Genomic DNA, 13,204 nt, shown 5'->3' with positions numbered 1-13,204 from the left:
GTTTCTTCTGTTATCCTATATTTTTATGCAAAAAAAATTATTCTGAGAAGGGATTCACAGGTTTAACTAAACTGTCCAAGGTAATAATAGCACAAAAATGATTTTAAATTCTTGGAATGGCCACAAGTGTCTATAACATAATAGTTAAAAGATTAAAAGCAACCTAAATGTCCAATAACAGAAGATTACTGAAATGAATTATGATATATACATACAGCAGAATATTATGCAGTCACTAAACAAAATTCTATAGAACACTAATGGCTTACATGGATAGATATCACAATATATTGTCTAAAAGAAAAAAGTGCATATGATCATTTTTTTGTAAACCACACATACATACACATATATACATATTTATAGTACACATGTACAGAAAATGTGTATCAAGACACAAAAACTCTAATGGTGGTTGCTTACAGTTGGTGGGAACTGTAGATAACCACCTTTTTATCTCATTTGTAAAAAGTTTCTACACATTTGTAATTATTTTTGCAAGAAAATTTTTAAAAATTATTATTTTTAAATAAAGTCCTAAGAAAATATCCATAAAGATATGCTGTTCTTACCTCTGATCAGTTCTCTGTACATTCATTCAACAAATAAACCTCAATGGTCAACATTATAGAATGAATTAATGCTATCTATAAAATCTACCATCATTATGGGAAAAAAATCTACTGATTTTCATACAATGATTTAGCAGCCAAACTAGTAGAAGTGTTAATTAAGCACTACTGATCAACTTTATAGGCTACGAGACCTAAAGTAAATTGCCATTGGCACAAGTATCATACTCATCCCTTTCAAAACTGTGTCCCACCAATCATTAAATAATTTTTATATTCACAAAATCTTTTTTGTTTTATTTTGTTTTGCCAATTGGCACCTTTGTCTTTTGAGTGTCATTTAACAAAGTAAATATAAATATAGATCCTCTCATATCGATTCTCCTCTTAAAAATCAGCATATTTTATAACAATACATGTTTCTGAATTCACATTCCTGGAAACAAAAGTTTTTCCTTTCTCTGTGATTGTGCCACGCCATACAATCTTGATTGATTCTGGATTTCATTGTCATTGTCATTGGAAAAAATATTCACTGTTATTTTATTTTTATATCTGGGTGTTAGGAATTCCAAAATGCATATCATATCCCTTTATGCTAACATTTTGTTAGCTGGAAAAAATATGCTAGGTTTTAATAATGCTCCTAAGTGAGGTTTATGACTTTTAAATACAACTTTTCTAAAAGAAGACATTCATCTTTTATGCAAGATGTGACTTTAAGGAACTGGCCTTATATAATTCTCTTTGTTCATAAAAGCACCAGACTTTACATAGGAAATGCATGTCATCTCCTCTAAGCAGTCACCTTGGACTCAGACACCTCAGACAAACCTTGATGAGGTTCACCTTTGTTCAGAACAATCTTAGGACCTCTCTTTTGGACTTGATTTTACTCTGATCCTTTTTAAAAAAACAAACGTCTTTAAAGATGGCCTAGCATTGCCCTTTAAAGTCAGGTAAAGGTAAGCTAGAGTAGGAGATGGGGTCCCAGGTGCACCCGGTTAAAAACACAAAAACAGTGAATGTGACAGGATTGCACGCATGCTCAGTTGCTTCAGTCATTTATGACTCTCGGCGACCCTATGGACTGTAGTCCACCAGGCTGCTCTGTCCATGGGATTCTCCAGCCAGGAAAAATGGAATGAGTTGCCATACCCTCCTCCAACAGATCTTCCCAACCCAGGGATCGAACCGATGTCTCATGTGGCCCCTGCATTGCAGGCAGATTCTTTACCCACTGAGCACCTGGATTAGGGGGAATGCAATGTGACCCTAAATGCAATGTGACACTAAGGGCTTCCCAGGTAGCTCAAATGGTAAAGAATCCACCTGTAATGCAAGAGATCTGGGTTCAATCCCTGGGTTGGGAGGATGCCCTGGAGAAGGAAATGACTACCCACTCCAGTAGTCTTGCCTGGGGAATTCCATGGACAGAGGAGACTGGCGGGCTGCAGTCCATGGGGTTGCAGAGAGTCGGACACAACTGAGTGACTTTCACTTTCACTTTCAATGTGACACTAAATTAGGGGTGATATGTTAGATACTCAGCAACAGGTATGGCAGGGCACATGTCAATCAGAACAGATATCACTAAGCAAGGTACTGGAGGACTTTGACCAAGATCCAAATACTAACTCTTTAGTGGAGGGACTGTGAATCCTTCTAGAGGGTCCAATAGGGGAAACTGTAGTGGTGGGGATGAATGGGCACCTGGGGATTTCTGAACTGTGGCAATAACCAACCAACAAAGTAGATTTGGGGTATTTTAATGTCAGTTGAATATTAGTCCTTCCAAAAGCAGAGACCACTGCTGTTTTTGTGGAGCTTGGGCCTTGCCCAAAAGTTGTTTGAAGGTGTTGAGAGCAACAGCAGCAATATTGGAACAAATGTATAGGATCTCAGGATAATGACTTGGAAGGGCATTGATTATATGAATATTTCTCTAAACTTATTAATAACAAGCACCATACTTTTTTTTTTTTTACTTTTTTCTCACTAGCCCCTAATACAATGCGTGAGATATAGTAGTTATTTAGTAAGTATTTGCTGAATGAATGACATATTTGTTAACGAAAAGTAACTTCTAAACAAGATCTCATTTTTAAGGTTTTTAAATGTTATTTTTTAGACCCATAAACTCTCTTTATTTTATTGGAAATAATTCTAAAAATCTCTTTGAAGAAAGAAATCCACCAATATTTATTCCTGACTCAAAGCCTTTTGATAGCAACCTACTTCTTTCTTGAAAGCAATCCTTTACAATGATCTTTTAATTATTATCCACCTTGAAAAGTCATGGTAGCTGTCAATCTGTCTTTAAAACCCTGGGAGCTCCTATTATTTCTAGCCAAAAAGAATTTTCCTTTTAGGCCATAGGGCTTGAGCTCTCCTGGGCCTAGGGCTACTATACTGTAGGCTGCTGGCCAATATTTATCAGGCAGTGGGGGTCTGGGCTTTGCTGGTGGCTCAGTCAGTAAAGAATCCATCTGCAATGTGGGATACGTGGGTTGGGAAGATCCCCGGAGGAAGGCATGGCAACCCACTCCAGTATTCTTGTCTGGAGAATCCCCATGGACAGAGGAGCCTGGTGGACTGCAGTCCATGAGGTCACAAAGAGTTGGACACGACTGAGCACCTAAGCACAGTGGGTATCTAGTGCTGTGCACTTAATACATCCATTCCCTCTCCTAACTGCCCCTTTTGTAGCTGAGGAAACTCAGTCCTCGAGTAGCTCTGCAATTTCCCCATATTTACACAGCTACAGTGGTGAAGGTACCAGTTGAATCCAAGTAACTTGATTTCAGAGCTGAGCACCCTTGACCTACACAGTATAATGAGTCAGTGCTGGCTCATCTTCAGCCAATCAGCAGGGTAGGAATTGAAGGATTTCTCATACCTGGAAAGTACCTCAGAGCTCCTATTACACTGACATTTAGAAGCAAGGTTTCAGGAGGAAGATTTCATTACACATTCTCAAGTACCTACTGAACATATACATAGGCGGGCACTGTTCTAGGTTCCGGGAGGACCGGCAAGGGAACCACGTCTCTTTCTGCTTGGTACAGGAAGCACTTTTAACTCAAGTTTCCTAGGGCTCTGTTTTCCTCTACTTTTAAAAAGGGAGAAAAAAAACTAAACCCCTGTATTGAGTTTCAATTCTGGATCCTAAGCAATCCTCCTCCTCGATGAATTGCAAAATAGACATACCTCTAGAAAGGAGGAGATCGACCACTTTCTTCTTTCTGGATCCCTCTAGGGGAGTGTTTGATCTCCTCTGACATCCTGTCCTTGTAAGGAACGCTCAGGGGCAGGAGGAGGCGGTGGGAGTTAGGACTGAAGCACACAGACAGTACGGAACACAGACGATTTATCTATATCAACATTTCATTGACATGGCAGCATTTTCCTGTGAGTGCAGGATTACCCTGCATAATGCTGATATCCAGATATCCAGGCTAATTGTTTGATGTATGAAATTTTTGTTTTAGGAGGCATTTTTAGTTATACAGTGGTCTTATATGCTATCATAATTAGGAACAATAGAAACATTAACTGAACTTTGTACCCTCCTTGGAAGATTAAGTTGTTTAAACGGAAGTTAAACAATAACCAACGAGAAGACTATCAAAGAACTGATGTTAGAGTAGTAAGCCATACTAAATGCCCCAAGCAAGCTAAGAGTTTAAGAAACACTAACTTTTCACTAAAAATTATCCTAAACGTGCTGAAAAGCTGATCTGTTATAAGGGAGTTAATAAATTCACCCCACTCCCTGTCCCAGTAAGATTTCAAGATAAAATAAGAATTTCTAACAATTCTTGGAGAAGGAAATGGCAACCCACTCCAGTATTCTTACCTGGAGAATTCCATGGACAGAGGAGCCTAGCTGGCTATAGTCCATGGGGTCACAAAGAGTAGGACATGACTGAGCAACTAACACACAACTCTAATAAATGTCCTTTCCATGTCTCCCTAAAGCACCAAATTCTCAATATTAGAGTCATCCTAATATTCTCAATTATTTATTTTTAATGTTTTTAATCATATGAGGCATGGTCTTAAATCTCCCTTTCAGAACAAAATACAAAATAAATTTTTAGAAAGAAGTAAACAAATACATAAATCAATAATTGGGAGGATTTCCCACTCTTTCACCTAAAGATTTGATCCTTGTGAAACTATATCATTCTTTGGGAGAGAGAGATGGTGTTTTAAGTAGTGTTCATCATTTTCACTTTAGTATTAAACAAGTATTTGAGGCTTTCTTAAGAACAGATTTTGCTAGAAGATAAAAAGTGAGACTTTCTTCCTCTTTTCTTAGAGGCAGAGAAGCCAGAACGTTCCTTGTTCTGATTTTGGCCCAAGAACAGGGATGCTCTGCCTTTAAGACTGAAATGACAAAATCTCTCTCTCAAAAGTAAAATATTGAGGTACACCCATCTTCTATTTAATGGAATGGAAATCATACTTATATCTCAAATTTAGAAGAAACTTCTCCCTCACACTCCTTTCTTATATTCAAAAGCAAATAATCAAGTTAACTTGTCCTATAGTCACATCACCTATAAGAATAAACTGTTAAAGCATTTTTGTCAAAGAGATTACAGAAAATCAGTCCCTTTATCTCATGAAGTGTTTCTGAATTTTCTGGTTCTTTAAGCTTTCCCCTCTCCTGTGTTAAAGTCAAAACATCGGGTCAATAATACATGATGCTCAAGCCTTGCAATTTCAGACTCACGACTGATATAGAGCATGCAAAACAGCACACAATTGTGCTCTGTGGAAACTATGGCGTAATGCCCTGAAAAATAGCTTCAAGTCATAAAAATGCAGTGCACCGACCCCCCGGAAAGAATTGTGTCCACGGTCCCAGAATGATGTCTGTTGTCCAACACCCTCACTCCACGTCTGAGCCCTTTTGCTCCATGTGGTTTTTCCCTCAGGGATCATTATTGGGTTTCATAATGATTAGTTTGTGTATGAAAAAGGAAAGCTCAAGACTATAATTTTATACATACTTAAAAAAAAACATATAAAGAAAATTCAGTAGCGAGACAAGTAATCTCCTGGAGCCTGCTGTGAGCAGGAGTATACCTGTGAGAGTGACAAGCTGATAAATGAATGTCCCAACACCCAAGGGGACAAACCACAGAGAGGAAAGTGTTGTGTCCCCGCAGCTTAGGGCGCTCTGCTCTCCTGCTCCCCGCTTCAGACATAATGAGAGCACCCACTGGGAAGCAGACGGCAGCTGGTAAAGCAAATGAGTATTGGACCATCTGAGTCGGAAATTCAGTGATAAGGAGGGGGGAGTGTTTCTTTTCATTTTGGCAGCCAGAAGATGAAAGAGATACTTATCAATAAAGACCCAAAGGAAGGATAGGTAGAGGCAAAGTGAGGCTGAAACAAGGCCCAGAGGTGACCGCATAGAGACTGAAGGAGGAGACAGGGCCACACTGGAAGTCAGGCAGACGGGACACCTACCTGGTAAATGGGTCTTCAGCACCACACCTGCAAAGGCTCCTTTCTCTGCAGATCCCCAAGTCCTCTCGCCTGGACAGGCAGCATAGCCTAGAGAAGAGAAAATCCTGGGTGGCCCCTCTCAGTCTGAGGCTGGGTTCCCAACCTCCAGGATCTAATGCCTGATGATCTGAGGTGGAGCTGATGGAATAACAGAATAAATAAAGAAATGCAATGTCCTTGAATCATCCCCAAACCATTCCCCTACTCCAGTCAGTGGAAAAATTGTCTTCCACAAAACTGGTCCCTGGTGCCAAAAAGGTTGATGACCACTGCTCTATGGGGCCTTGAACCAATCACTTAATAGTTCTGAACCTCAGTTTCCTCATCTGTGATGAGGGCTGGCAATAAGAGAATCAATCCAAGAAAACCCTGGGCAACAATCACTCAATAAACATTAGATTTTACTATATTCTTATCAACTGTCATATCAACATATAACTTTTCTTTAAAAAAAAAAGTGTTAAAAATGTGTCCCCATCCCCTTCAGCTCTACCTATGGTTTAATGAAAAGGAAAGTTAACTTGTTCATCCTCCCTTCCTCTAGTGGAATAAATTAAAGTGTTTCCTGTATTTTTATTTCTATTCATCTCTGTGTTCCTCCATATATAAAAGTAAATCCCTCAAAATGACAGAATCGAAATTAAGATCCATGTGTCTTTTAGGGTAGACAGATGAGAAGGGGAGCAGCTGGGCAGCTGTGATCCTCTGGGGACAGAAATTAAGAGATAGAAACTAAGGGGAGAGAAAGGGAAATGGCAGAAAAAACTGAGTGTTGGTCTCTGGATTTTAACTGGGATACACATATTTGGCCTATAAAGACCAAGTTTTCTTGTTCAGTCATCTAACCCAGTGATTCTCAACTGAAGGCAGTAGTAAGCTAAGAGCAAGGAGGAATGAAACCGATGATATTTGCTAGACATGTGAACACCAAGGCTGAAAAATGCAAACTCAAGAATCAAGTTGTATGAGTCACAGAGGTGGCCTTATTGATTGAGAATGTCTATTGAAAGGGGCGTATATATAATTTTCACACACATTCCCTCAGTCAAAAGCTTTATTCCAACAAGCAGGCATCATCTCTAAACTGAACTAATGCAATAGCCTTCAAGCTGGTCTTCATTCCACTCTTAACTGACTGTGGTCCCTTCTCTACACAGAGCTGGAGTTACCTCTGTAAATACAAAAGTAAAAAAAAACCCTGATACCGGGAAAGATGGAAGGCAGGAGGAGAAGGGGACAACAGAGGATGAGATGGTTAGATGGCATTGCCGACTCAACGGACATGAGTTTGAGCAGGCTCCGGGAGATGGTGAAGGACAGGCATGCTGTAGTCTTACATAAGATTGCAATGAGTCAGACACAAGTGGGCAACTGAACAACAAAACAACAACAGCATCACTGCCTCATTAGAACCTATCACGTTTAGAATATATTCAAACTCCTATCATGGCCTGTGGGATTCCACATTATCTAGCCCTTGTCTTCTTTTTTTTTTAACTTCCTTTTGTCCCATCCCCCCAAAGTTTTCATTACAATGGTACTACACTAACCTTTCAATTTCTCGTCTTACTCTGACCTCAGGACCTTTGAACTGGATATAGTCTCTGCTGGAAGCTTTTCTCTCACAACTGCTCAGGTCTTGGCTCAAATATCACCTCCTTTTCTAAACCACCTCATCTAAAGAAGAGTCCCCCAACAGTTCTCTGATCCATTTGATTTTCCTTATAACATTTGTCACTAGCTGAAATTCCTATATATTTACCCACAAGCTTATTATCTCTTTCCTTTTATCAGAACATAGCTTCCTGAGAGCAGGGGTCTTGTTTACCCAATACTTAGCCTTGTGCCTGGCATAAAGTTAGCTTCCACTAGGTTTCTGCTGAATATGTAAATGAACAATATTCAAATAGAGTCCAGATGCTAAGAGAAGGAAAATATGTTTATGAGAAACATTTCTAAGGTATTGAACAGCTCAAAAGATATTAGAAAAAATTTTCTCAAGGGTTAGACTTTCAAAAAAATTTGAGCAATGTTCATATATTCACTTGATTGATGGCATTCTGTCTAGTTTCTTATACCTGTAATTTAAGGCCTAGCCTCTTGTCAACAGTTGAAAGCCTTTTAGATCATCTATACAGAGAAGACTGGAATAGAAACTCAATAGGAAAAAAAAAAACCCCTCAAAAGAGATAACAGTTCAGATCAGACTACTCTAAAAACTAGTCAGAGGACCTTTGGGCTACTCTCCCAATCTGCCTTCAAAATGTTATTACTGAGACAGTCACTCAAGCTATAATAAAATGAAATACTCACAAAAAAAAGAAAAATTATTTCACAATAACAAAAGTCCCAATTAAAGTCCTCTTCTGCAAAAGTAAACATATATTTACTACTATTTTAAACTAATAGGTTATTTGAAATTGGAAAGAATGAATCACTAATCCCTATACATTAAAAATTTTGGCACAAATGTGTTATCTGTTTGACATTTTTACATATCCATATTTCATAATCAGGGATAACTCTCTTTCCTCATGTGAAGCTAATTCCTCTTTCAAGCTCAAATCAAACCATGTTTTAAAAACAGTTCAGTGCTTTTATTTTGTGTTGATGTTCAGATGACCAGTTGTTTCAGATATAACTTCTAAATAACTAATAATAAAACATGATATCAAGTCAATATTCAAATGTTAATGCAATTAAAAAATGCTCTTTTTATGAATTTTGTAGAATCTTTCATCACAGATGCTTCAAGATGTTGGGAGTTCACTTCATATAATTGTTTACCACAGCAGCAGGCAATTTAACTTACAGTCTCCTGGAGTACCTATTAAACATACAGATTCCTTAGTCCCATTCAGAGAGTTTCTGTTTCTATGGATCTAAGCAGAGATCCAGAAATCTCTATTTGTTTAAAAGGCTTCCCAAGTTGTTACTAAGGCCTTCCAGGCTTCACAAACAGTGATTTTCATCCAACTTAGACCAGAACACTTTTATTCACATTTTTTAAAAATTTGAAGTATAGTTAATTTATAAGTGTTAGTTTCAAGTGTATAGCAAAATTATTCAGGTATATACATATACATATATACATATATATATATATATATATATAAAATACATTCTTTTTCAGATTGATCTCCATTATAGGTTATTATAAGATACTATCTTATAATACCACTGTGCTACAGAGTAGGTCCTTGTTGTTTACCTATTTTATATATAGTAATGTGTATATGTTAATCCAAAACTCCTAATTTATCACATTTCTAACAAATTGTTACTCAGACGTGTTCTGAGCTCTTCCAGCGGAGATAATTCCATCTCCATGTAGTTTGTTAACATCTACTGGAAAGGTCTGATTGTCAGAAAAATTTTGTTTACTTTAAACTGGAATCAATCTGCCAGTGGCTTCCTCCCACAGGTCTGCCCTCTGGCACAACAAGGGTTATTATATATAAAAGCTGCTCATGCATTTCAATGCAGTATTCGGGGACCCACAAGTTTTTCTTCTATAGCTGGAGAGCCGGTTTCCCAAACAACTGCTCACAGATCCTGCATCATCCAAGGTATCTCTGCACCCTAGTGCACCAACCACATTCCCTTTTCAGAGCCTCTCCTCCACCAGTCAGAAGTAGAGTCCCTAACCCAGCTATGAGCCTTTTGACCCCGTCCAGCAGTGGAGCAGCATGTTGGGAGATCATATGGAACTGTACACGCCCTACACTGTTGCCTCTCAAAGGCTGACATGCCGAATGATGCCACAAGCTGAAGGAAAATGGTGAAAGGAGAAAAACGGCCAAGTTCATTCCATCTAAAAGATTCTAGCACTTTCTTCCTATATCGTGATCTGCCCAGGTCCTTCTGAAATTTTTGTTTTAAATAAACTAGAAAGATACTAGTTTGCTTGGTTGTTTGGTTGGTTTTACTAGAAAGTTAGCCATCCTTTGTTGATGAATTCCATTTCTTGAAGAGCTGTAATGGTCCATAAAGATCAAACTCTAGGAACCACTGCCCTGGACTTGCCTCTTGTGCTGATGTACCACTGTTCTCTAATCCAGCTCTTGCCTCTGGAACACCTATCCCCTAACAAGACATGGTGCCTCACAAATCATTAGATCATTAGAATCAATGGAATTTTATGAAAATACAGATCCCTTCCAGGGCCCTCCACCAGAAATTATAGTTCAGTAGGTGTGACGTGAGGCTTGGTATCTGCATTTTTAAAAGCTCCCCAAAGATCCTGATGTTCATCCAGAATTAGAAAGCACTGAAAAAAACATACCTTTGGCTTTTTATCATAAATGATACACATATATTCAGTGACTCTCTTCTATGTATTTATAGCTTAGTATCACAGGGAGTGGAGTTGATTAGGAAAGCAGGAGTCTGACCAAGTGTTAATACAGCCAAGCAGGTCTTGATACATGAATGCATAGTCAGCTTCCTCCCTTAGATATGGACATATCTGCAATTGGTATCCTTTCCTCCTCCTCTAGCCTTCTCTTAACAGACCAAGTGTTCTCTCTTCAGATTTAGACACACTTGCTCTATCTGTCCAATTCTACCCAATAAACTGACCTCAACACGCTTGGGTTTTATCAATATTCCTATTAAAGGATAATACTCAAACAAGACATAATATTAATACATCAGTCAGTCAGTTCAGTCGCTCAGTCGTGTCCAACTCTTTGCGACCCCATGAATCGCAGCACGCCAGGCCTCCCTGTCCATCAACAACTCCCGGAGTTTACTCAAACCCATGTCCATCAAGTCAGTGATGCCATTCAACCATCTCATCCTCTGTTGTCCCCTTCTCCTCCTGCCCCCAATCCCTCCCAGTATCAGGGTCTTTTCCAATGAGTCAAATCTTCGCATGAGGTGGCCAAAGTACTGGAGTTTCAGCTTCAGCATCAGTCCTTCCAATGAACACCCAGGACTGATCTCCTTTAGGATGGACTGGTTGGATCTCCTTGCAGTCCATAATCACTCCTTAATAAACTGGATGCTAAATATCTACTATTAATATAGCTTCAGATCACCTTCATTTTTATAGAGGCACCAGCAAACTGATGCTATCTGAGGTCTGGACCAATCCATACTATTTGGCTTTACTTGAATTTCAACAAGCAGTTTTCCTTCATCCAATATAACTGATGTTTACAAATACAACTTCAAGTTACACATTTATTCAAGAAGTTATTTATAACTTCAAGTTTTAAAATCTATTACATATTTTCCGTATCTTTTCAACAGATTATAGCATTTTCAATGCTAACTTTTCCATCCAACAGATTGAATCTCTTTTCCAGAGAATTATCTTATGAAAATGGTCTACTGTTAAATAAACTTGAGAAATACAATTTCTATACAGTCAATCAAATAATTGATAACATATATTTTAACAGGGATAGCAGAAAACACAGAGATTCTTAAAGATTTTGCTTGAAAGTAGTTAATGTCACTTTTCACATTCCACTGGCCATAGCAAGATACATGGTGAAGTCTGACATTGATGGGGTGCGAAGTAGACTCTACACAAAAGGGCCTAAATGAAAGGTTCTTGCAGGAAAGGGGAGTAAATATTTAAAACACACAATATAACTGATCATCTCTCCTTATTTGAAATTGGGGTCTTACATACCTTCCTCTAATCTTTTGAATTCTAGTCCCTCTTTTCCAAAATTCCTCAAACAATATGACAGTACTATGATCATATCAATAAGATTGTTTATTGCCTAAAATGTAATTGGTCTGGGCCTGGAATTTGAGCTCATCTAAAATATTTAAGTTGTCAAAAGTTTCTCTTACCCTGGATGTCAATGACCTCTAAACACAATGATTTCTCAGTGTTGCCAGCTTAAAGGTCATCTTTCTCAGTATAGACAGAAAAAAAAACCAAAAAAACGGAAGTACTGTGTTTTCTTTTAACATGATACCCTCATTCTCAAGCAATGGACCTATAATTTTGATCTATCTATTGTTCTGAAAATAGCTCTAAAAATTGCTGCTGCTGTCTTTAGTGGTTTTTGGGAGCCTCAGCTAATCCTCGGCTTTAACTCTCTTGAAATCCTTGTCCCATTCTTTTGTATTCTCCTTAGTTATGTACTCTCCTATCCACAAGTTACACAGGTATCTTCCAGGCTTACCAGTTTCCCGTGCAAATATGCCGCTTCTCTTCAGGCCTCCCATTTTCTTTCCACCGAGGGTATGTTTAATTGTGTAGCCAGAATTCCATAATTCAATAGTACTTGGGAGCTTTCCAGGTGGCTCAGATGGTAAAGAATCTGCCTGCAATGTGGCAGACCTGGGTTCAACCTCTGGGTTGGGAAGATCCCTTGGAAATGAAATGGCAACCCACTCCAGTATTCCTTATCACCACAGAATTATATTCACCTTTTATCTCTTTTTGAAAGTGACTGTATTTTTTAAAGAAAATATTTTATCAACTATTATTCACAACTCCACCCATATTCTATCCTCATGGCTTTTTTTTTTTTTTTTAGTGATGTGATTATGAGAGGCAATATGGCATAAAGGTTAAGAGCTCAGTCTCAGGAGATGAAATCTGAATCTTGGCTTGTTTTACTCACGAGTTGTGTGACCTTAAACAAATGAGTCAACCTTTCTGTGCCTCAGTTTTCTCATCTGTAAAATGGGGACAATTACAGTATTTCCCTATACTGTTACTGTAAGAATTGAATAACATACATAAAGTACCTGGAAGAGTGCCTGTCACATAAGTGGCTCTATGTGCCTGTTATTATTGTGTTGAACAGTTAAAGTGCCTCAGGCAAGGTATTTCTCCTTCTGCTGGATACAGAAGTCATAATTTCTCACAATCTTATAGAGTAGTATTCTTCTTTAAAATAATTCCCTTAAAAGATTGCTTAAGTATGCATCAAACTGGGAACTAGCACCTATAGCAAGCGTATCGGAAAGGAGTTCCAGTCTTACCTTTTTCCTGAGACCATGAGAAAGATAATAAAGAAATTCACAAGAGAATGAAGCCTTCACAGCAAAGACAACATGAGAGATGAATCAGTAAATTCCGAGGAACAGGAAACAAAAGGAACTCTATGGGTGCAGGAAATGGAGCATAGGAACCG

General features: G+C 38.4%; 1 long non-coding RNA gene across 5 annotated transcripts in view; it reads right to left on the bottom strand.

The window, feature by feature from the left end:
• LOC110145253 (uncharacterized) overlaps positions 1–13,204 on the bottom strand; it is a 273,926-nt gene that overhangs the window by 121,363 nt on the left and 139,359 nt on the right. For 4 of the 5 annotated variants that reach the window (XR_011487009.1, XR_011487012.1, XR_011487010.1 and 1 more), the window contains exon 2: positions 6,057–6,143. The exons of the other annotated variant lie outside the window; for it this stretch is intronic. This is a non-coding gene — a long non-coding RNA (uncharacterized lncRNA). The remainder of the gene's footprint in view (positions 1–6,056; positions 6,144–13,204) is intronic. 5 annotated transcript variants of the gene reach the window in all.

Source organism: Odocoileus virginianus, chromosome 3, assembly GCF_023699985.2.
Source record: "Odocoileus virginianus isolate 20LAN1187 ecotype Illinois chromosome 3, Ovbor_1.2, whole genome shotgun sequence".
NCBI lineage: Eukaryota > Metazoa > Chordata > Mammalia > Artiodactyla > Cervidae > Odocoileus > Odocoileus virginianus.
The sequence above is the reverse complement of the archived record's forward strand: the minus strand, read 5'-3'. Positions and strand labels throughout refer to the sequence as shown.